Consider the following 23,414-nt stretch of genomic DNA (forward strand, 5'->3'; position numbering starts at 1 on the left):
CCGCCGTGCTAGGTCACCACGTGTCTCCTTCTTGCCAGGCACCGCACCCCCTGCCCCTGTCTCCACTGCTGCCGTGAATGCCGAGTCTGTGGACATCCTGCGCCAGTTGCAGGTTGGTCAGACTGCGATGCTTAATGTCCTCCATGTCCACACCTGAGTGCTCACCCAGATGGAGGCATACATGGAGGGCATCTCAGCTGCGCAGTCTGACCAACGCCAGTTGCTGAGGTCCATAGACTCGACACTGACTGCAGCAGTGGATCTCCTGCAGCGCTGCGTCCCCCCCTACCCCTGCACCATCCACACTTCCCACTCCCATGCCTGTCCCACGCACACCCAGACGTCACCATGCACGCACCCCACCAGACACAGGCACCACACCACCAGGGAAGGCCAAGCGCACACCTCCTCTCCTGCACACACAGGGTGAAGTAGGCACACCCACTGGGTCGGGGGGCAAACGGAAGACACGCAGCCACAGTGGGAGTCCACATTCCTCACAACCCACTCCCCCCGAATCCACTCCCCTCAGCTCTCCTGGACAAGATTCCAACAAAGGGAGGAGCCTAGCGCACACCCAAGATGGCCGCGTAGGTGCGAGGCTCCCGAGGACCTCCGCGACCTCCTGCATAAATCCTGACCAAATCCTGTCCTAGATGAGGGGACTGTGTTTGTGAACCCGAACTGAGGTGACGCCCGTTTTCCGTTTTCAATTCGGACTTCGGACACCGGCGGGAGCACCGATTAAGGTTTGCGGCCTTCTCCACACCGGCCCCCCGTACTGGAGTTGTGGGGCGATCCGGCGACAAAGTGAATAACAGCGGCGGGCAAGGCCGGGCGACTCGCGCACCCCGCACTTTCACTTTCGCTTTTGCGCCCTCCTTGCTGCCAGGCGAGGTAGGGTCGCGAAGCGGTGTGCAGCGGTGTGGCCTCGTTGGGGTGCCCTGTCGGCCCGCCGGCTGCGGTCCGTCCTGCGGAGCGGTGGTCGCCCCCCCCCAGAGCCCTTGAACGGGATTGTCTACCCCCTTTTTGAGGAGATTGGCTCGATTTGGGGACCGCGACCATGGCCACAAAACAAGATGGCGACCGGGCTAAAGTGAAGTCTACCCGTCGTGGCGCGGCCCATCAATCCAACAACATGGATCGCTACACCCTCCAGAAGGGGTCTCCAGAGGCGCTGCGTAGGTCCCCTACGGGCCCTACTGATGCTCCTGCTCTGCCCACGGACCTGACCCTCCGAGACGTCATGGGCGCCATCGCCGAGATGAAGGCCTCGGTGGACCAGCGCTTCGACACTCTGGCGCAGAAGATCGACTCGGTCCTCGTGGACGTGGGCCTCGTGAGAGCCGATCTGTCAAAAACAAATGACCGGGTCGATTCTTTGGCCCACTCTACCTCGGGCCTCACATCTGACGTGGCGGCCCTCCAACAGGAGGTGCGCAGGCTTGGCCAGGCGAGCGCCCTGATGCATCGTCGACTGGAGGATTCCGAGGGTCGGGCCCGGAGAAACAACGTCCGCATTATCGGGGTGCCGGAAGGACGCGAGGCAGAGGCAGCGGATCTGTTTGTGGAGGACTTGGTCCTCACCCATCTCCAGCCTCGGGGGCTGAGTAAATTCTTTGCAGTGGAACGTGCCCACAGGGTCACCGGGGGTAGGCCTAAGGCCGGAGCCCCTCCGAGGCCTCTCATCGCCCGGATTTTCAATTTTCGGGACAGGGACGCTATCCTGCAGACTTCCAGGCTACAAGGGCCGGTCAGACTTGATAATATGGATATAATTTCTATCCTGACTTTACTCCGGCGGTCCAAAAGCAGAGACTGAGCTTTCTCGGTGTCAAACGTCGCCTACGGGACCTGAATCTCAAATATGCGATGCTTTTTCCGGCTAAGCTGAGGGTGGAGGTGGATGGCCGCACGCACTTTTTTGATCGTCCCGAAGCGGCCGGGGACTGGCTGGACACTTTGCCCGGAGATCGGGGCCGGGGGGGTGGGGGGGGAGCGGTTGGTGGGGAGGGCCCGCAGGATCAGGACTGAGGGACTAATGGTAGGCCTTGCTCGGGACTGTGTTATTGTCACCATTGACTGTTAGGGTAAGTTCCCCTCCTGTGGAGGTCGTGTGGGGTCTCTTGGGGGATCTCCCTCCTCCTCTGGGGGACTAGTTAGTTTTCTTTCTATGGGGCGACAGGCACACTGCACTTTGGGGGGGCTGTTCGGGCTCATGCAGGGGTGCAGGGTGGGGGGAGTTCTGTTGGGATGGGTGGGTTGGGGTGGGGTGTGGTTCGTTTCTACCGCAAGGCAAACCCTTCATTGTATTGATGTTTTTGAGATGCTCTCCGGGGGACAAATGATGGCTTCTGTATGTGATGGGGGGTAGGGACCTGACTTTGTTGTCCTGGAACGTTAACGGACTGGGTGATAGGATTAAGCGGGGTGTGGTCCTGCAATATCTGAAACGGATTTCGCCTGATGTGGTCTTTTTGCAGGAGACGCACCTCATTGGTAACACCTTTTGTGCCATGAATCGGCGTGGCTATCGTTTGGTGGCCCACTCGGGCTTCACATCTGGCTCACGAGGGGTGGGCATTATGGTCAAGACCTCGCTCCCGCTAGAAATAGACGAGGTGCGTCATGATGAGAGGGGACGCTACACTGTCTTGGTGGGGAGAATGGAGGGCAAAGTAGTCGTCTTTGTCTCAGTGTACGTCCCACCGGGGTTACAGTCCACCACCTTTGCGGACCTGGGACGCCTCCTGCTTGACCTTCCGGGGGGGCTTCTGGTGGTTGGGGGGGACTTCAATGCGGTGGCCTCTGGGACTATGGATCGCTATCCCCCTAGGGACCTCCCCCGGGCACAAGCGTGGCTGTCTGGCCTTTTGGACACACTGGGATTGGTGGACTGTTGGCGTCTAAAGCATCCCACTCAGCTGCAATACACCTTCCATTCGGGGGCCCATGGTAGCCTTTCGCGGCTTGATCATGTCCTTGTCCCTGCGGCCTATGCCGGGAGAGTGGGGGAGGTGCGCCATTTGGCGCGGGGTATTTCAGATCATTCCCCACTCCTGTTGCACTTTGATGTCTTCCCGAGGGGGGAGGGCAGGGTAGCTCCAATCAATGCCTGGTACCTGCGCGACCCCACTATTCGTGCGGACTTGATTAAATCCTTGCAACGGTATTTTAAGGAGAATGTGGGGTCTGTCTCGTCGGCCATCTCCCTGTGGGAGGCTTTCAAGACAGTGCTTAGAGGGGAGGCCCTCTCCTTTATTTCCCATGCCCGGAGGTGCGCACAGGAGGAGGTGACCCGGGTGGAGGCCGAAATTACTGAACTGGAGGGTGATCTGGGGAGTGGGGTGACTGACGCTGCGCTGCACGTTCTACACCTGAAGCAGGCGGCATATAGGTCCCTCGTCACGGAGGCGGCCAGGGGCCTCAGCAGAGAGCAACAGGGGCGATTGTATGATGTGGGTGATAAGGCTGGCAAGTTGATTGCGTGGTTGGATAAGAAGGAGAGAGCTAGTCGTGTGGTCCCGCTGATTGAGAGAATGGATGGTGTACGTGTTACTGAGCCGGAAGGCATTGTCTCTTGCTTCGCAGATTATTTCCGCGAGGTATATTCCCCGGTTTCTCCCTGCCCGGAAGAGGATTCACATGCCCTGCTGCGTGACATCGCGCTGCCCTCCCTCTCAATGGAAGACAGGGAGTTGATGGATGCCGCCCCCACCTCGGACGAAATTGCCCTCGCCGTCCGCTCGGTCGCTTCTGGCAAGGCCATGGGCCCGAACGGTATTCCTATCGAGTTGTACAAACTGCGACCGGATGTACTTGCACCCCATCTCCGCGCAATGTTCCTGGCGGCCCACTCGCGGGGCTCCCTCCCGCCGGACCAGCGTCTGGCTACCATCGTGGTTATCCACAAGGAGGGGAGACCGCGAGACCGGGTCACATCCTACCGGCCTATCTCGCTCTTGAACGCGGAGCCTAAAATCCTCGCCAAGGTGCTCGCCAACCGGCTGGTCGGCGTGGTGGGCGATTTGGTCCACCAAGACCAGTCCGGCTTTATTCCCCATCGCAACACGGCCCTTAATCTGCGGCGCTTGCACGGGGTGCTCGCGCGTGTTCCGTTCGTGCGGGAGCCGGCCATCTTGGCGTCCTTAGACGCCACCATGGCGTTCGACACGCTCGAATGGCCCTACATCTGGGCGATGCTGGCGAAATTTGGATTTGGCCCGGGATTCATCAGTTGGGTCAAATTGTTGTACTCGGACCCATTGGCACAGGTGGTGGTAAATGGTCGAGTCTCGGCCCCATTCGGGCTGGGACGGGGCACGCGACAGGGTTGTCCCCTGTCGCCGCTCCTTTTTGCACTGGCCTTGGAACCCCTGGCGGAGTGGCTGCGGTGGCACCCTTCTATCCGTGGTCTCCGTTGGACCCCCGAGTATGAGGACCGCGTGTCCCTCTACGCTGACGATATCCTTCTGTACTTAGCCTCCCCGCGCAAGTCACTGATTGTCCTGGTCGATGTTTTGCGCTCTTTCGGCCGTAATTCGGGCCTTGTCATCAACTGGGCTAAATCCTGTGTCTATGTGCTTTCCGGGGAGGCTCCTGTCCTCCCTCGGGGTTGTCCGATCCAGATTGCCTCGCAGGGATTTCGATACCTGGGCGTCTATATTACGCTGGACCCGGTGGCCCGCTACGAGCAAAATTTGCTTCCCCCCCTCCAGCGCTTGAAGGAGGACGTCGCGCGCTGGCGGCGCTTGCCGCTCTCGCCGCTCGGCCGGGCGGCATTGTTCAAGATGATGTCATTGCCGCGCTTTCTGTACGCTCTTCAGAACACTATGGACTTGGTCCCGGCGCGCTACTTCCGTGAGGTGGAAAGCTTGCAGCGCCGTCTGTTTTGGGACGGGAGGCCGCGTATAGCTCTGGCAAAATTGACGCTCCCGTGGTACGACGGAGGGATTGCCCTCCCGGATATTAAGCGGTATTACTGGGCCTCCCAGTTAGCTGCAATTAATCACGGTTTCTATGGGCCCGCCCTAAACCCGGCATTTGAAATGGACAAAATGCTCCTGCCCGGTGGCGACTACAATCGAGCGCTCTACACTAGCGTGCCCGATTCCCGCTTGACGGGACCCACGCGTGTCATGGTGCGAGTATGGCACGCGGCTAATGCAGCTATGGGATGGAAGGACCGTTTGACCCGAGCGTCACCGTTGTATGCGTCGGAGAGGCTGGGCTCTTTGTGGACCTCGAAGGGCTTCGAGAGGTGGGACATGATAGGCATCAGTACAGTGGGAGATCTCTGGACGAGGGGAGGATTCAAAACATTCGAGACGCTGCAGGCGGAGTTTCAGCTGCAGGGCAGTGAATACTTTCGCTACCTGCAGGTCCGTCACGCACTGGGTTCCGTCTTCCCAGACGTGGCCTCCATCCCGGAGTCCTCCCCCCTGGAGGATAGAGTGCTAGATGGCCACATTCCGGACAGTACGATCTCCCTCATTTACAAGAAATTGATAAATGACCGCTCGGGCTTACTGACTGGCCTCCGCGAGGCTTGGGTTGCCGATGGGCTGGAGTTGGACGACGAGGACTGGATTTCCGCGGTGGCCTCTCCGAAGGAGGTGGCCATCCCGGCTCGCCTTTGCTTCGTCCAGCTTAAGATACTCCACCGGGTGTATATGACGGGGCCAAGGCTTCTGCGTATGGGCTATGCCGAGGATGGATTGTGTAAGCGTGGGTGTGGTGCTTTGGCGACTTTTTTGCACATTCTGTGGGAATGTCCGAGGGTGGAGCGATTCTGGCGTGGTGTGCATGAGGTCCTGCGAGCGGTTACGCATGTCGCGCTGTTGCCTGAAGCGAGGAGATGCTTGCTGAATGTGTGGGAACCGACCGATTACTCGGTTCCGCAGACGCGATGGGTGACTCTGGGATATATGATAGCTAAACGTGACATTGCTCAACTGTGGGGATCCCAGAGGCCCCCGGCGGTGTCAGCCTGGAAAGAACACATGGATTGGTGCATGTTCCGAGAAAAGGTGGTGTATGTGGCGCGGGGTAAGCCTGGGGCATGGGTGAAGATATGGGGCCCCTGGAACGCCTACCGCGGGGGTATTTGCGAGCCGCCGTCGTTGCCTCCCACTTCACCGGCTCCATCCCCCTAGTTGACCCCCTCCCTCAGCCCCGGGCACATTGTTCTCCCAGTCCCGGATCTGTTTCCCTTCCCCTCTCTGGATTTCTTTGGATGGTTGGGGTCCCCCACTGGAGGAGCACGTGTCGTCATTTCCGATCGCGGGTTGCCTTGCGGGTGTGGTTTTATGTTGTTGTGTTGTATAAAACGAAACCGTATTGTGGGCTCAGAGTCACGTGGCCTACGTTGTTGATACCTCCTCTTTATCGTCTCTGAAAAGTCAGGTGCCTTATTGTATGTATGTCATTTGCTTCTGTCACTTTAGCGGCCGGCCGGAAGGTTGTAGGCCCATACATGTATATACTTGAGATTGCAATAAACGGTTTAAAAAAAAAAAAAAATAAAAATAAAAAAGATTCCAACAAAGATTCCTTCATGGCCGCTCTGTCCCTGAGCCCCAAAGTGACACCACCCCGCAAGCAGTCAAAGGAGTCCCCGGTCAGGGTGGTTGAGTCCCCCCCCCTGTCCACACCCTCCCCCAGTAGCGCTGCGACCCATCCCTCCGACCCCCCCGCCTCCTCCTTGGGGCCTGTGGTTCCTTCGGGTGCAGGGGAGACGCTGGAGGACCTTGCAACCGTGTGCAGCGCCATTCTCACCACCACCTTTGGCGCTGCCCCACCCCCTGTGGTGGAGTCCTCCGTCCCTGCACCCACAACACCTACCCTTGGCCCTCCTGTCCCTGCGGTGCCTGGTCCTTCCCCCCCACATGATGCCGTCCCCCCTGTGGAAGCAAAGGAGGTATGAACTGTGCAGGCAAGTTAGGGGACACGCGTCCCTATGTGTCCCCCACCAGGAATTGGACTATGGACTGCCACATGGGCCTTGTACATATTGAACTTTTATTAACAATTTTTTCTTTTCATGCTGAATAAAGCAATGTTTTATTTTTCCTTTGTACACTACTGCTTTTCTGGTATTGCTGTTGGTGGTGCTGCTCCATGATTTGGGGTGGTGATAATGTGTTAGGTGTCTGGGAAATGTTGTGCTGTGCTGCTCATGGGGTGGACCCTAGTATCTGTGTGCCATCACAAGGGCTCTGCAAATAATCTTTGGTCATGTGTGTTCTTACTGTATGGTGAAATTGTCCCAAGGTGTGTTCCTTCCTCTGTGGACCCTGACATCTTCCCTGCAGGGTGTTTCCAATATGTTGTGCTGAGCTGTGTCTACATTTCCTTGGTGTGTGACGGATCCATTCAACTTTGGCCATGCATGCTGGGCAATGTCTCCACCTGCATCATTAGTGGCATCCTTGGTGGTCACTGTACTTGTGTATGGAGTTTATTGACATTACTTCATGTGGACATGTTCCCTTTTACACACTATGCATGTGTGTACTCCCAGCCTCGCACACATGTGTTACGTGTTCTGCAGGGTCTTTGGGCACCGGACTGACATTTGTGGCCATTGTATCTGTGGGTACTCCACCCTTTTCTTTCCATGGGCACTGCTGGGAGGACTCTGCACCCACCCCTCCTGTGTCTGGGCACTGCTGGGAGGACCCTGCACCCACCCCTCCTGTGTCTGGGCACTGCTGGGAGTGATAGGCACCCACCCCTCCTATGTCTGGGCACTACTGGGAGTGATAGGCACCCACCCCTCCTATGTCTGGGCACTGCTGGGAGGACTCTGCTCCCACCCCTCCTGTGTCTGGGCACTGCTGGGAGTGATAGGCACCCACCCCTCCTATGTCTGGGCACTGCTGGGAGGACTCTGCACCCACCCCTCCTGTGTCTGGGCACTGCTGGGAGGACTCTGCACACACCCCTCCTATGTCTGGGCACTGCTGGGAGGACTCTGCACCCACCCCTCCTGTGTCTGGGCACTGCTGGGAGGACTCTGCACCCACCCCTCCTGTGTCTGGGCACTGCTGGGAGGACTCTGCACCCACCCCTCCTATGTCTGGGCACTGCTGGGAGGACTCTGCACCCACCCCTCCTGTGTCTGGGCACTGCTGGGAGGACTCTGCGCCCACCCCTCCTATGTCTGGGCACTGCTGGGAGTGATAGGCACCCACCCCTCCTATGTCTGGGCACTGCTGGGAGGACTCTGCACCCACCCCTCCTATGTCTGGGCGCTGCTGGGAGGACTCTGCACCCACCTCTCCTGTGTTTGGGCACTGCTGGGAGGACTCTGCACCCACCCCTCCTATGTCTGGGCACTGCTGGGAGGACTCTGCACCCACCCCTCCTGTGTCTGGGCACTGCTGGGAGGACTCTGCGCCCACCCCTCCTATGTTTGGGCACTGCTGGGAGGACTCTGCACCCACCCCTCCTGTGTCTGGGCACTGCTGGGAGGACTCTGCACCCACCCCTCCTATGTCTGGGCACTGCTGGGAGGACTCTGCACCCACCCCTCCTGTGTCTGGGCACTGCTGGGAGGACTCTGCGCCCACCCCTCCTATGTCTGGGCACTGCTGGGAGTGATAGGCACCCAACCCTCCTATGTCTGGGCACTGCTGAGAGGACTCTGCACCCACCCCTCCTATGTCTGGGCACTGCTGGGAGGACTCTGCACCCACCCCTTCTATGTCTGGGCACTGCTGGGAGGACTCTGCACCCACCCCTCCTGTGTCTGGGCACTGCTGGGAGGACTCTGCGCCCACCCCTCCTATGTCTGGGCACTGCTGGGAGTGATAGGCACCCACCCCTCCTATGTCTGGGCACTGCTGGGAGGACTCTGCACCCACCCCTCCTGTGTCTGGGCACTGCTGAGAGTGATAGGCACCCACCCCTCCTATGTATGGGCACTGCTGGGAGTGATAGGCACCCACCCTTCCTATGTCTGGGCACTGCTGGGAGGACTCTGCACCCACCCCTCCTGTGTCTGGGCACTGCTGGGAGGACTCTGTACCCACCCCTCCTATGTCTGGGCACTGCTGGGAGGACTCTGCACCCACCCCTCCTGTGTCTGGGCACTGCTGGGAGGACTCTGCGCCCACCCCTCCTATGTCTGGGCACTGCTGGGAGGACTCTGCGCCCACCCCTCCTGTGTCTGGGCACTGCTGGGAGTGATAGGCACCCACCCCTCCTATGTCTGGGCACTGCTGGGAGGACTCTGCACCCACCCCTCCTGTGTCTGGGCACTGCTGGGAGGACTCTGCACCCACCCCTCCTATGTCTGGGCACTGCTGGGAGGACTCTACACCCACCCCTCCTGTGTCTGGGCACTGCTGGGAGGACTCTGCGCCCACCCCTCCTGTGTCTGGGCACTACTGGGAGGACTCTGCACCCACCCCTCCTGTGTCTGGGCACTACTGGGAGGACTCTGCACCCACCCCTCCTATGTCTGGGCACTGCTGGGAGGACTCTGCACCCACCCCTCCTGTGTCTGGGCACTGCTGGGAGGACTCTGCACCCACCCCTCCTGTGTCTGGGCACTGCTGGGAGGACTCTGCACCCACCCCTCCTATGTCTGGCCATGTACGCTCGGGACATACACGGGTGGGGGTACGCTCCGTACATACACGGGTGGGGTGTGGGTACGCTCCATTCATACACGGGTGGGGGTATGCTCCGTACATACACTGGTGGGGTGTGGGTACGCTCCATTCATACACGGGTGGGGGTACACTCCTTCCATACACTGGTGGGGTGTGGGTACGCTCCATTCATACACGGGTGGGGGTACGCTCCATACATACACGGGTGCGTGTACGCTCCGTACATTCCCGTACCCACGCTCTGCAGGCCTGGGTACGGCCCGTACCCATGCCTTTGGAACGTGGGTACGGTGCGTACCACCATTGTTGGGGTGCCGTACGGGTCCGCATCGTACCCAGGCCTTAAGAGCGTGGGTACGGGTCGTACCACGCCCACCCCTACGTCAACCCAACAATGGCGGTATGGCCCGTACCCACGTTCTAAAGGCCTGGGTACGGGCCGTACCAGCATTGTTGGGGTGATGTAGGGGTGCACGTGGTACGACCCGTACCCACGCTCTGAAGGCCTGGGTACGGTGCGTACCCCTACGGCACCCCATTGGGGGTCCGCACGGTACCCAGGCCTGAAGAGCGTGGGTACGGGTCGTACCACGCGTACCCCTACATCACCCCAACAATGCTGGTACGGCCCGTACCCAGGCCTTTAGAACGTGGGTACGGGCCGTACCGCCATTGTTGGGGTGACTTAGGGGTGGGCGTGGTACGGCCCGTACCCACGATCTTAAGGCGTGGGTACGGTACGTACCGGAATTGTTGTGTTGCCGGTTCGCGTCAACATCCACTTCCGTTGTGGCGGACGCTTGCGTTGCTGGACACGCCCCCACCCCCTCGAGGTGACCAGGTCCTGCAGGTCAGGTATGTCCAGGGCGTGTCTGATTTGGGACTTGGGTGGGGGTTATGTGTCCTGCCCCTGCCCCCCCATTTGCCCCTGTGTGTTGTTGTGACCTTCTGCGGCGTCTGCGTCGGTTCCTGTAGAGCAGGTGGACTGCTATGAGGGCTGGGATGACACGTAGGTTCGGGTCCATGGCTGTCCGTCGCGTACAGGTGCTCCTTGTGCGCGTCGTCCTGATTTCCCGGCAGTTTTTGGCAGCCGGAGAATATAATCCGTGCGGGGTGACGTCAGTGCGGATCGTACTTCCTGGTTCGTGAAACGCAGCCTGAATGCGTCCCGACGTCACGTCGGCGCTTTCCCGGATCACATTTGTATGTATATTTTCGTCGGTCGGTGTTTTGGACGAATCGTACGGAAATAGTGTTTCTATATGAATCGTACTTGATTTTTTGTAATGTTTTTTGACCGGGTACGAGTCGGACGGAGAAAACGCTCCGACCGACGGTTCGTACCCGGTTTTTCCAGGATCCGAATCGGCACCTAAGTTGTTTTTCCAAGTTTCCTAACTGTATTGCATCTTCTTGGGCTTGATACATTGCTGTTTCCACCTCATTCATTGCAATCGATGCTTCATTTTCAACAATTGGTTGTCCTAGTGGATCTTGACTCAGTGCAGCAGAACTTTGACTGTCTTGAGAACTGTCTCTAGCAATCTCAGCTGCAATTGTAGCTTCTTGAACAATTTCATCATTCAACATTTTGACATAATTTGCGAAAGCACTGCATTGTATGCTATCTTTAGAAGCATTAAATGAATCTTCATAGCTGGGAAAATCTCCAAGTAATTCCAGTTCTGAACGCCATGGTTTGAACATTTGCAAAAGGGCTAAATAGTAAAATTCTCATTTGTCAGCAGTGTCGCAACTCAGTTTCCTGTGATTAATTACATTTCCTTTCCTTTGTTTCACCAGACATCCTTCGGAACCAATAACTGCATATTTTCCATCATTGATGTTCTCTGTAGTATTCCGTTTAAAAGTGTAGTTTTGCAGCACTTCATAGAGACACATGTTCTCAAGATGATGACTTCTATTTGGGTAGTATGTGTCCAACATATTAATTTTCAAAATATCTGTACTTTCTGGTTCATTTTCTGCTAAATATTCAATTTCTTGAACAGATTTCAGTACCCGATTTCGCATTCCTGCAAGACCTAGACTCACCCAAATGATTCTTCTACTTTTGGAATATAGACTTGCAGATGATAACCAATCTGAACATTCATATGCTCCAATTTCAAGATGCGATAACATCTTCAAACTCAAACTGTATAATTTCTTACTTAGAGTCTTCTCGTGAGAAATCTCTTCCCACATTTCTTTCAATTCAGTCTTTTCTGATTTAGTAATGTAAGACGTTACATATCGAGCAACAGCAATGGAATTGTCCGCAACATACTGAATATCCATGTTAGCGTTCCACATGGATAAAATAACTGGATTGTAGTCATTTATGTATTTCGATTCTTCGCTTCTTCTTAAGTTGTAGGTGTTTTCCGGAGACTTTCTTGTGATGGTATGTCGCATAGCTGACATAAAACTGTTCACTCTTCCTTTGGATAATACAGGACGTGGAAATCCAAAATGACATTTGGTATAGAACTTATCCTTTGACTTGTACTTTCGTCGACAGTATTTTCCACACCTGTGGCTTTGAAATCGTAAGACTTGTTGTTTTAAGTTTTTATCTTGTCTGCTATTGGGAAGAGCACATGTAGCATAATCTTCAATGAAAGACAAAACAGTTTCATCTGAATCTGTTCCAAATTTGGGGGCGTCCTTGATCCATAACAACATATGTTTGTGAGGAGCACCTCTTGCTTGATACTCCTTTCTCCAAAAGAAATCCACAACTTCTCCAAGAGGAGGATTCTTTTTATTGCAGATGAAAGACATCATAGCTTCAAATCTATGATTGAAATATCTGCATACATTGACAGGATCCAAAGAGAACAATTCTCCAGGTGTCTTGTATTCAATATTTTTTATATTAGAATTTGCTTCTCGAAGAAATTCAAGTAAATCATCCCAAGCATACTCAGCACAGCTTAGTGTAACAAACCATGTAGGAGTTCCCAAGTTCCGTAGCATACATTTCAGTTCTCCATGTCGACGGTACCAATATTCATTAGTCCCACGCTGACATGCCATCAGATTAATCAACTGAGATTCTAAATGATCATCTCTCTGATGCACTTTATCCATAAAATCCTTTGCAGTTATATTTTGAAGATGCATTCCAGTTTTTAAAATGTGATTTACTGCATATGAAAGTCCAGACAAGTCACTTTCAAACAGAAGAGGAAACATATAAGGGATACATTGTCGAAATCTTGGTTCTTCTGCATATAATCTTGTTGTCCGATTTTCAGATGCAGGAATCTGCACAGGACGTTCATCATATCGTCCACCTTTTCCTATTGGAAATAACTGTGGGAAACAACGAGCTTCCAAGCTCTCTTCCCATACACTCATGTGACTTCCTGTTGCTTTTTTAATTTGAAACAACTCAATTGTATTCCCCATCGCCTCTTTGGAATGAAGTGGATGTACACTGTAATGTTCATAGATTTCTTCACATCTGGACATGTCCACTTTTTCTATTTGTCCACTTAATGTTTCAGTATCTTCTGCTAAATCTATTTCTTCCTCTCCTACAAACACATTTCTATAGTACTTATTATTTTTTAACAGATACAATAATGCCTTTTGCACTTTTCTAACATCCACTAACTCTTGCCAAATTTTCTTATTCTTAGTAGGAACACCATTAACTAGAGTGACTAGTGGCTCGTTTTCTGCATGGTCTACACCAATAGTTTCAATATTTTTCCTTAAATCTAACGGTAAATACACAACTCTTCCTTTCAATCCTCTTTGCAACTCTGATGGAGGTAATTTACCTGTTTTGGGCTCCATACGAACAATAGCCTGAAACGGGTGAACACATTGTATGAGAATAGACTCATACGTATTTAAATCTATCAGCTCTGGAGGAATAGCAACCAACTCTAGATTATTATGAACAGCTCTAGCAGGCATTTTATTCTCATCTAATTTGTTATAACAATATTTGCAAATACGCTGCTCATATCCCAAATCAAAACAATCCTCTACCAACAAATAAGTTGCAAATTCCATCCACTTATCATTATCTTCTATTTCACTTTGTAAATACAGATTGATTTTTATAGGGACTTCGCCGACAACAAATACAAGAAACATTTGGTCTTTCACCTGAAATTACCTTAAACTTTGTGATTTCATCCTCACATTTTTCTGTAATTACGGGTTGTACATTGTCTTCAACATTTTGTTCTACTAATGTGTCAGTTTCTTCACTCTCTTGCTGAGGAACAAAGTAACAAAACTCAATATCATCACAGACTTGCTTCACATCTGATACTGACCCACGCAAAAGAGCACTGTTCAACTCACTTAACTTTAGTGCTAGACTTTTTGCATAATACAACCTTCTCACTAACTTCCGCATTTGAGTATGATGTACTGCTAGCATTCTGAAATGATGAAAAACACTTTGACAAACTTTCCTAGAAAAACAAGCCAGAGAATGACCTTGCAAACCAGTATGTTTTCTTACTCTGCAAGGGTCTAGTCCTTGCAACAGCTTAATCTTTTGTTTTACACTTTTTTTAGTATAGGCTCGTAAAAAACTACATAATTTTTCAATAGATTCCTGTCGTACACTGCAAACACTACTGCAATCCCAAGTGTATACAGGGTTTTTAGCACGTCTCCCTAAAACTTCATCAGCTATCACTTCTTCTGCATTTCTTTCAACCATTTTCTCTTTCTCAATTGGACAACCGTCGCTAACCTCATAACCTCTACCACTGGTGTCAACTGCATACAATAATTTTTCGCTCAGTGAATAACTCTCTTAGTTAAAAAAAGGCTCTGAACTGGAACTGTGTTTCCATTCTCCCAAAAAAACATCACAAAAATGTTTTTTATTAATAACTCTTTTCCTCCTACGTTTGGCCTTCAATACATAGATTGGTTTATCTAGTGATCGAACTCTGTTTAATACTAAAATAAACAGTTTCCTTTTTACTTCAAAAGCCTTTTCCACGATGTTTTCAATATGCTTCTTCTTTTTATTTTTTTTTGCAAATCTGTTTTTATTGCTTTTTGGGTGTAATAAAGAAAAATACATGGTTCGGCAGGACACATTACACACAGAAGTACATGAACATATGCAGGTTGCTGATCCATGTCCGGCCTAGCCCATTGAATAACACCTGCAGTCAAGTAATGTGCCAATCGCAACCCGCCCAGGAGCCGGCTGCAGTTACCTCATCAGTTCTCTTAAAGAGGGGTAGCAGCCACCATATTCCAGGCACTTAGCCGTACATGCAAACTTATGTCGCCCACACAACTGAGGCGTTGAGAACAGGTGAGTCACTAACAAGTCAAAAGAAAACTCAGAACAATGGCAGCGTGAACAGTTGTACACAGAATGCTCCACCCCCATCCTACCCTCGACCCCCCCACCCCCGGGACCGCACCCCCAACCCCCATGATTGCAGCCATCCCCATGTGTTCGCAGACGCCCTTATCTGCAGGTCAGGGGCAGCAGGGGCTATGCTATCCTGTCTACGGGACAGCCGGTAGCACGCCGTCGGTCGTGCAGGCATTTCCAACCATCCCACGGGGCCCGTGTGACCCTCCCCCTCCAAGCGCTGGAGCTCAGCAAGCAACTGCTCCCAGCGATCCGCCATGGGCTCCTTCCGCAGACCCAGGGTTTCCTCCCTGCGGATGCCCGTCCCCTCCGCTCTAGCCCATGCCTGGAATGAGGAGCTCCATACCCGTGTGTGTGGCGCGTCATGTGCCTTCCATCTCCTGGTGATGAGGCGTTTCGCTACTACGAGCCCCAGGTCCAGAAATCGGGACGTTACCTTGTCTTTGGGCGATCTTTTAAAGTGGTGTAAAATGTGTTCGGGCCAGTCTAATGGGATGTTGCGACCCACACTCCCCTGCAGTAGCCCATTGACCTCCCTCCAATAGGCGCTCAACCCAGGGCAGCTCCACAGCATGTGCAAAAACCCCGCCCCTAGTTCTCTGCACCTAGGGCAGAGTGCGTCATTGCGGTGAAAGTACCTGTTAATCAGCTCAGGTGTGAGGTAGGCCCTGTGTACTATGAACAGCTGGATTTGGCAGAACCGCATATTTCTGGGGATACGCACTGGGCCTTTAAGGACCCTCTCCCACTCCTTATCTGCAAATGGCCTCCCCAGGTCTCGCTCCCATTTGACGCGGAGCAGGCTCAGACCAACCGCCGTGTGCTCCCGCAACGAAGCCGCGAACCAGTGGACCAGATGCCCGCCCCTCCCCATGACGTGCAGGTATTGCATGGTCATGTGCTGGCGAGGCTCCGCAGTCATGTTCCCCCATTTGGCGGTCAGTCTCGCCAGGAGTGAGCGGTGTGTAAGGAACCCGCCGGGTGGGAGCCCGTCCTCCGACACTCAGGTCTCATACGGTATAAGCTCACCGTCTCTGTATAGGTCCCCTAGCGTGTGCACACCTGCTTCCCACCAGCCCGCCAGCGCAGGGGCCGCAAGCACCCTTCCGCCTCCGGGGGAGCCCTCCAGGGGTATCGCCGGCACGTATGGAACAACCGCGCGAGTGAGATACAGAGCCCTCCGGAAGCACCTATGTGCCACAGCCAGGAGGAGCGGCAGCGGTCTCGTGACCGTAGCTAGGGGGCGAAAGAGTCCGGTCACACGTTCCAGCGAATAGGGTGCCTCTGCCGCGGCTGTGTCATCCCTGCCTCTATCAGCCAACCAGCGGGCGACCCATTGTAGCTGAGCGGCCAGGTAGTAGTGTTCAAAACAAGGGGCCGCCAGACCACCCCGGTCTGTTGGCAGGAATAGTTTTGCGAGCGCCAGCCTGTGTCTGGCGGTTCCCCAAACAAAATCCCGCAGCATCCTATTGAGCCTACCAAAAAAGGCGGGGGGGACATACATCGGTAAATTAACAAAGTAGTACAGGAGGCGGGGGAGCATGACCATTTTGGCGAGTGCCACCCTGCCCGTGGTCGTCAGTGGGAGTGTGCTCCAAAAGTGCACCTGCGACCTGAGCGCCGTGACCGCCCTTCCCAGCTTGCCATCAAATAAGTCAGTCGGGCAGCGGTATATTTGCAGCCCCAGGTATCGAAAGGTGCCCTCCCTCCATTGAACCGGCGTGCCATTCAGGTGATAGCCCGGGTCCTCAGTCCCTGCGCAAAAAGCGTACAGACAAGATTTACCTGCGTTTACGCGGAGCCCCGAAATAGTGGCGAAGGACTGCAACAACTGGGCCAGCTGCTCCGGCATGCATCCCACGTCCCTGACGTATACTAACAGGTCGTCGGCATAAAGCGACACTTGGTGAACAGTGTCCCCCAGCGGTATACCATCACCAAGGGTCGTCCGCACGGCCGCCGCCAGGGGCTCCATCGCCAGGATGAACAGCAACGGGGACAGAGGGCATCCCTGCCGGGTGCCCCGGCCCACCGGTACTGCCTCCGAGACATAGGGGCCCAGCCTGACACGGACCGTGGGGTTCCTGTAGAGTAGGTCGACCATCCTGAGGAATTCCCCGTCCAACCCGTACTGTAACAATACCGTGGACAGGTAGCCCCACTCCAGGCAATCAAACGCCTTCTCCAAATCAAGGAGGAGGCACCCCGCTCTGGGCCACCTGTGCACGGCCTCGCCGGCCACCCTGAAGTATCTCCTAAGGTTCAATGACGTGGACCTCGCAGGGACAAACCCGTTTTGGTCTGAATGCACCAAATGAGGGACAACTGGCGCCAACCGGTCCGCCAGTGTTTTCGCTAGGTTTTTGTAATCCACGTTGAGCATCGCCAGGGGCCGGTAGGAGCCCAGGGACGTGCGGTCACGATCCGGTTTAGGCACGGAAACCAGGAACGCCTCCCGCATGGAGGGGGGAAGCGACCCGTCCTCTAGCGCTTTGTTGTAGAGCGCTCGCAGCAGCGGCACTAGGGACTCACGATATGCCTTGTAATACTCCGCAGGCAATCCGTCTGGCCCCGGCATTTTTCCCAACGCCATTGATTGTATCGCCTCCCCAATTTCCTCCAGGGAGAGGGGCCCACTAAGCGCTTCATTATGTTCCCTGGAGGCCACTGGCAAGTGGATGGAAGCCATGAACTCCCCAAGGAGGTGCCGGGGACCCGTCCCCTTAGCCGTGTACAGTCGCCTGTAGTGGTCCGTGAAGGCCCGATGTATTTCGCGCTGCGTGTATACCACCACTCCGTCTTCCGTGCGGATCGCCCCGATCGGGTCCCGACGATCCTCTTGGCGGATTAACCAGGCCAGCAGTCGGCCCGCCCTATCTGCTCTAGCATGTGTTCTGGCTGTGTGCGCCGCATAGTTGTGACAGCGGAGCCGCTCCAGGAGCTCCGCATGCTTCCCACGGAGATCCTCCAGGCTACGGGAGTGTCTACCCCCTCCTTCTCCCTCCCTCTCATACTGCAAGAGTTCGTCCTCAAGGCGCGCCAGAGAGTCGGAAAGGGCTTTACATATGTTCCACTGGGCCCCCAGACAGTGCCCCCGAATGGCCACCTTATGGGCGTCCCATTCCACCAAGGCACTGCTTGCCCTCCCCTCATTTGCGTCAAAGTATGCGAGCATAGCCGTGCCAAGGGAGGAGCGGAACTCCGAGTCCTCCAGCGCGCTTGGCTGAAGTCGCCAGGTGGGCACCGGCGGGCGATCCGCCACCCAGCCAATCCGAAACCATAAGGGGTTATGGTCGGAGTGCGTCCGCCCCAGGTACTCCGACTGCTCGATAAGTGGGAGCAAGGACCGGGAGCCCACTATCCTATCCAACCGTACATGCAGGTCGTGAACTACTGAATAGTAAGAATATATCCTATCCTGTGGGTGTAGTATGCGCCACAAGTCCTGCAGCGACCAGTGCATGAGCCAGCCTCCCAGCGCCCGGGCGCCGGACTCTGCTACCGTGGCACGGAGGGGAGGGAAGGATCTGTCCAACTGGACATCCAACACCATGTTGAAGTCTCCTCCCAACATCCAGGGGAGCCCAGCATAAGGGTGTAGAAGCTGCGTCAGTCGCACTAAGAAGGAGGCCTGATCCATGTTAGGCGCATATAACGAGCCCAGCAACATCTCTTGACCATTCAGCTTCCCCCGCACTAGCGTGTACCTGCCCTCCCGATCCACCACCACCTCTTTGCAATCGAAGGGGATGCCCGCTCGCACCCAGATCAGCGTGCCCCGTGCATGCGTCTAGTAAATGGTGCCATAAGTCTGCCCCCTCCAGCGCCTGGAGAGCCTGCCCAGCTCCGTCTGGTCATATGCGTCTCCTGTAGGAGGGCAATCCCAACGGAATGTCGCTGCAGATAGGAAAAGATGGAGTAACGCTTGGACGGCGTGTGCATGCCCCGTATGTTCCAGGTCACAATGTTAGTGTGCGCCATCGCGAAGCTAGTCGAGCAAGCCGGGCTGGGGGCAAAGCGTCCGCGCCAGGGGAGGGGGTTGGGCCGCGGCCCAGAGGGAGCATGTTAATGCGCTGCCATGCAAACAGTGTAACTACCATGAACGATTTAACAAATAGGGCGTATTCCCAACGGGGCATCCGTCCAAACCTCTGAAATGCTAAGTAAGATTAGGCTATTGCAGTGTGGTGCCTGATGGGGTTCGTGCAAGTGTAGCTACGCGTTGGCACTAGTTCCCCTCACCTATCTCCGCTGAAAGAAGGAGGGGCAACATCGTGCCAAAGACTGAACTGCCTTGGAGGCCCAGCGTGAGTCGCCGCGGAGGGAGCCCGCAGCTGTGGTATCTAGTGGGGCGCGCCATGTGCCACCCGCCCCCGCTAGGCCAGTCGCTCCCAGCGCTAGTCCCACTCCCCCCCAGCAGGTCCCAGGGCCCCAGAACCACCCAGCACGGTGTCACGGCAGGCACGTGGCCCTGTCTAGCATGCCTAGTCCCTGCCCAGACTGTAACATTGCAACACCTGATCACACAATCAAGTCGGCAGTCTGTGGGGTCACCACTGGCAAAATCAAGTCTTCCGAGACCACCGTGGACGTGGTCGACGCCCCGCTCGTGCCCCGGGCACTGTGCACACCGTTCTCCATTCGCCCACTGGCAGGCGATGCACCAAGCGTCGCCACTGCCTCGAGTGCCTCCTGGCGCTCCATCTGCATTCTCTCTGGACTAGGCGCCACCAGTCCCGGACGCGCCAGCCGCCGTGCCCCTCTGCGCCCACGTCTTCTTGATCGTCTCCCTGGGCGGCCGTCGATATCCGGACCATCGGGCCTCGCCCCCGTCCACTGCCCCGTCTCCTCCAGCCAGTCCCACACATCCGCCGGGGAGTCGAAGAAGCGGGTCCCCTCTTTTGCCACCACCCGGAGGCGGGCCGGGAACAGCAGGGAGTAAGGGAGCGCCAGCTCCCGGAGCTGCCGCTTCACCGCCATGTAGTTGCTTCTGCGCCGCTGTACGGCTGCGGTGTAGTCCAGAAATAACATGACTCGGCTACTGCCCACAGTCAGGTCGCCAGACTTCCTGATTTCACCCAGAACTGCATCCCTGTCCCGGTAGTTGAGGAGCTTGAAGAGAAACGGTCGGGGCCGGGCCCCCGGCTTGGGCTTCTGTGTCGGCACCCTGTGTGCCCTCTCCACAACGAAGTGCTGAGACAGTACCCCTTGAGGCAGAAGATCCCGCAGCCAGTTTTCCACGTACCGCTCCGGGTGCCTACCCTCCACTCCTTCCGGAAGACCCACCGCGCGGATGATATTGCGCCGGAAGCGTCCCTCCGCGTCGTCCACCCGATCTTCAAGCGCATGGACCCGGTCCAGCACATCCTGCAACGCTGCGCTATGACTCTGGACAACAGGTTGGAGCTCCCGAAGCGTTTGGTCATGTGTCGCCACTCTCTCGGCCAGCTTGCGATGGTCAGCGTGGAGGAGGGTGAAGTCCGATGCGACCTTGTCAATCCTCGTTTCGAGGGACTCCCGTGTTTGGTCCAGGGTAGTGCTAAGTCTCTCCACCGCCGCAAGCATGGTGTCCATTTTAGTGGAGAGGGCCGCCGTTTGCGGCTCCGTGCCTCCTCCCGACCGTCCCTGCGGGGGGTCCAGACTCCCGGCGCACAGCTGTCCTTGCTGCGATTTGTCGCGAAGCCGGCCCATCGCGTACTGCTGGGCAGTCAGCATTCACAGCTCGGCCCCAGGTGTCGTGGGTGCAGCCAGGCGTGGGCTCTCCAATCCCGTCAACGCTCTGTCCTGTGTGGCCGCCGGAGCTCTTCTCAGTCCACAGGGCCCAACCGCTGGGCCGCAAGCAGGCAGAGGAGGACCGAGGACACTCCACAGCCCGCGCAAGCAACAGACTCCAGAGAGGAAGCACACCAGGAAGGCTCCCCCGCCCGGGCGGGGCGCGTGGAACTGATCGCCGCTTACCCCTCAGGGCGCCGCCCCACTGCACTTGTCCCCCGATGCGGCAACCTGCTGACGTCCAATCCAGGCCCTCTCCGGCCCTGCCAGGTACACCCGACCGGTGCCCGCCAGCGGACCGCACTCGTTCTGCGCCGCTTTGACTTTGCGCCCACCGGAGTGTTAGTCAGTCCGGGCGTGCCAGCCCCGTCAGCCGGCTTCACGGCCGGGGCCCCACTCCCTCAGTCCCCACGCTCCGCTCCCCAGCTCACAGTCTCATGAGGGGGCCCCCAGGCTGCCCTGCTGTGTGCCGTCCGGCGATCCCTGCAGTGTCCGGCACACCTTGCGCCTCCGCAACCGAAAACAAAATGGCGCCTCCCGCGGAATGGCGCCCGCCCCTGCCTATGCCAGGCCTCAGGGTCAGCAGCGGGTCGCCCACGTCGCGGCCTCTGGGTCCTCCGGCTCCCCAGGCGCGCTTCGGCACCTCTCTCCACCTTGCGTCCCTCGACGTGCACCGGCTCCAAGCCACCCCAGTCCAGGTTCCTGTACCCGTGTCCTGCCGCGGGTGCGATCATGCATCACCTCCCGATGCCAGGGCCCTCCGCACCGCACGTCGCGCACACAGTCACTGCGGGCTTACTTCATCAGGGGGACCTGCACAGGCCCCCGGCCCCAGCTCACCTCACTGTCCGGACCCCAGCGACGGCTCGAGACCTCAGAATCGCGTCGCCCTCTCGGGCCGCAGCCCCACGGTGCTCCGTCACTGATCGCCCCACAGGGGGCAGCAGACCTCCAGTGTGCAGTCCAGGGCGCTGTACTCCGTCTCGCGCCACCTCCTCTGGGCCCCTCGCAACGCCCCAGCGCCCGGCAGGGGCTCCCGCCAGTCCGCGCCCTCAGGCGCCGTCAGCCCGCAGCCTTCAGGGCACTCCGTCATGCAGCGCTGTCTCCGAACCGCCTCCCGGTGTCAGCGCGGGCTCCAGCGGCCGGCCCCTCCTCACAGGCCGCCGCGCACGTCCTCTCCTCCCGAGCCGCGCCGGGTCCCGGCACCGTGCAATCGCCGCCCGCTGGGCTGTGCGGACTCCTCGCCGCTTCCCCACACCGGGCCCATGCCCAGCCGCTGCGATCTGCCCCCTCACAGGATCATTGCCAGGATTACCAGGAGGTAACGGTCGGAGCCTCAGTAGCTCGCGTCCGCCATGTTGCCCGGTTGGCCACGCCCCCATGCTTCTTCTTTTTATAAATTAAAGCTCTCTTTTTATATTTCTTCACATCTTTCAGCAAATTATGCACTACTCTCTTGTAAAATATTTTTTGGCGTAGTTCCTTATATTGATTTTGCCTTCTTTTACCATACTTTGGGGTCGATTCCGATCCTGTATTTTTTCTTCCCGTACGACTCGTATCCGTATTTTTTTCCTTACGAATCTTACAATTCACGTCCGACCCGTGAAGTACGATTCGTACGAAAAAAGTACATACGGATCGGCCCGATCCGTACGAATCATAGCGGGAAAAGTTGTATGAGACGGACCCGGGTGCTTTTCCGTACGAATCGTAAAAAGACAGTCCGAGCGTACAAGTACGATCCGGACCGGCTTTCCAATTCACGAATCGTATGGAAAACATCCCGTACACGGGGAATGACTTGTACATATGCAATGTCGGTGTACGCACCGTACATACGCAATGTTGTTGTGCGCACCAATGTTGTATTACGCACCGTACATATGCAATGGCGGTGTACGCACCGTACATGCGCAATGTTGTTGTACGCACCAATGTTGTAGTACGCACCGTACATAGCAAGGGCGGTGTACGCACAGTACATAGCAATGGCGGTGTACGCGGCGTACATACGCAATGTTGTTGTACGCACCAATGTTGTAGTACGCACCGTACATAGCAATGGCGGTGTACGCACCGTACATATGCAATGGCGGTGTACGCACCGTACATAAGCAATGGCTGTGTACGCACTGTACATAGCAATGGTGGTGTACGCACCGTACATAGCAATGGCGGTGTACGCACCGTACATATGCAATGGCGGTGTACGCACCGTATATAGCAATGCGGTGTATGCACCGTACATAGCAATGGCAGTGTACGCACCGTACATAGCAATGGCGGTGTACGCACCGTACATATGCAAGGGCGGTGTACGCACCGTACATACACAATGCATGGGGGTGTGTGCCTGTACGACTCGTACCCCTGTACCATACTGAACCACGGACACTGTAAAACAGCACAAGGATGGTCTATTCGACTCGCACAACACCACAAAACACGTCTACAGTGCACTAAAAATGGAAATGACTGACCTGGACACATCCAAACAGGCAAACAGAGGAGCAAACTCACAACCACCCCTTATAACACACCCACCAAAAATTCAAACTGAGGCCCACCCACAAATGGATCAATAAAAAGGGCCCACACACACAAATCATGAGCCTTTGCAACAGACTCACTGCAGCTAGAGAGCA

The sequence above is a fragment of the Triturus cristatus genome, chromosome 2_1 (assembly GCF_964204655.1).
Source record: "Triturus cristatus chromosome 2_1, aTriCri1.1, whole genome shotgun sequence".
NCBI classification, from domain to species: Eukaryota; Metazoa; Chordata; class Amphibia; order Caudata; family Salamandridae; genus Triturus; species Triturus cristatus.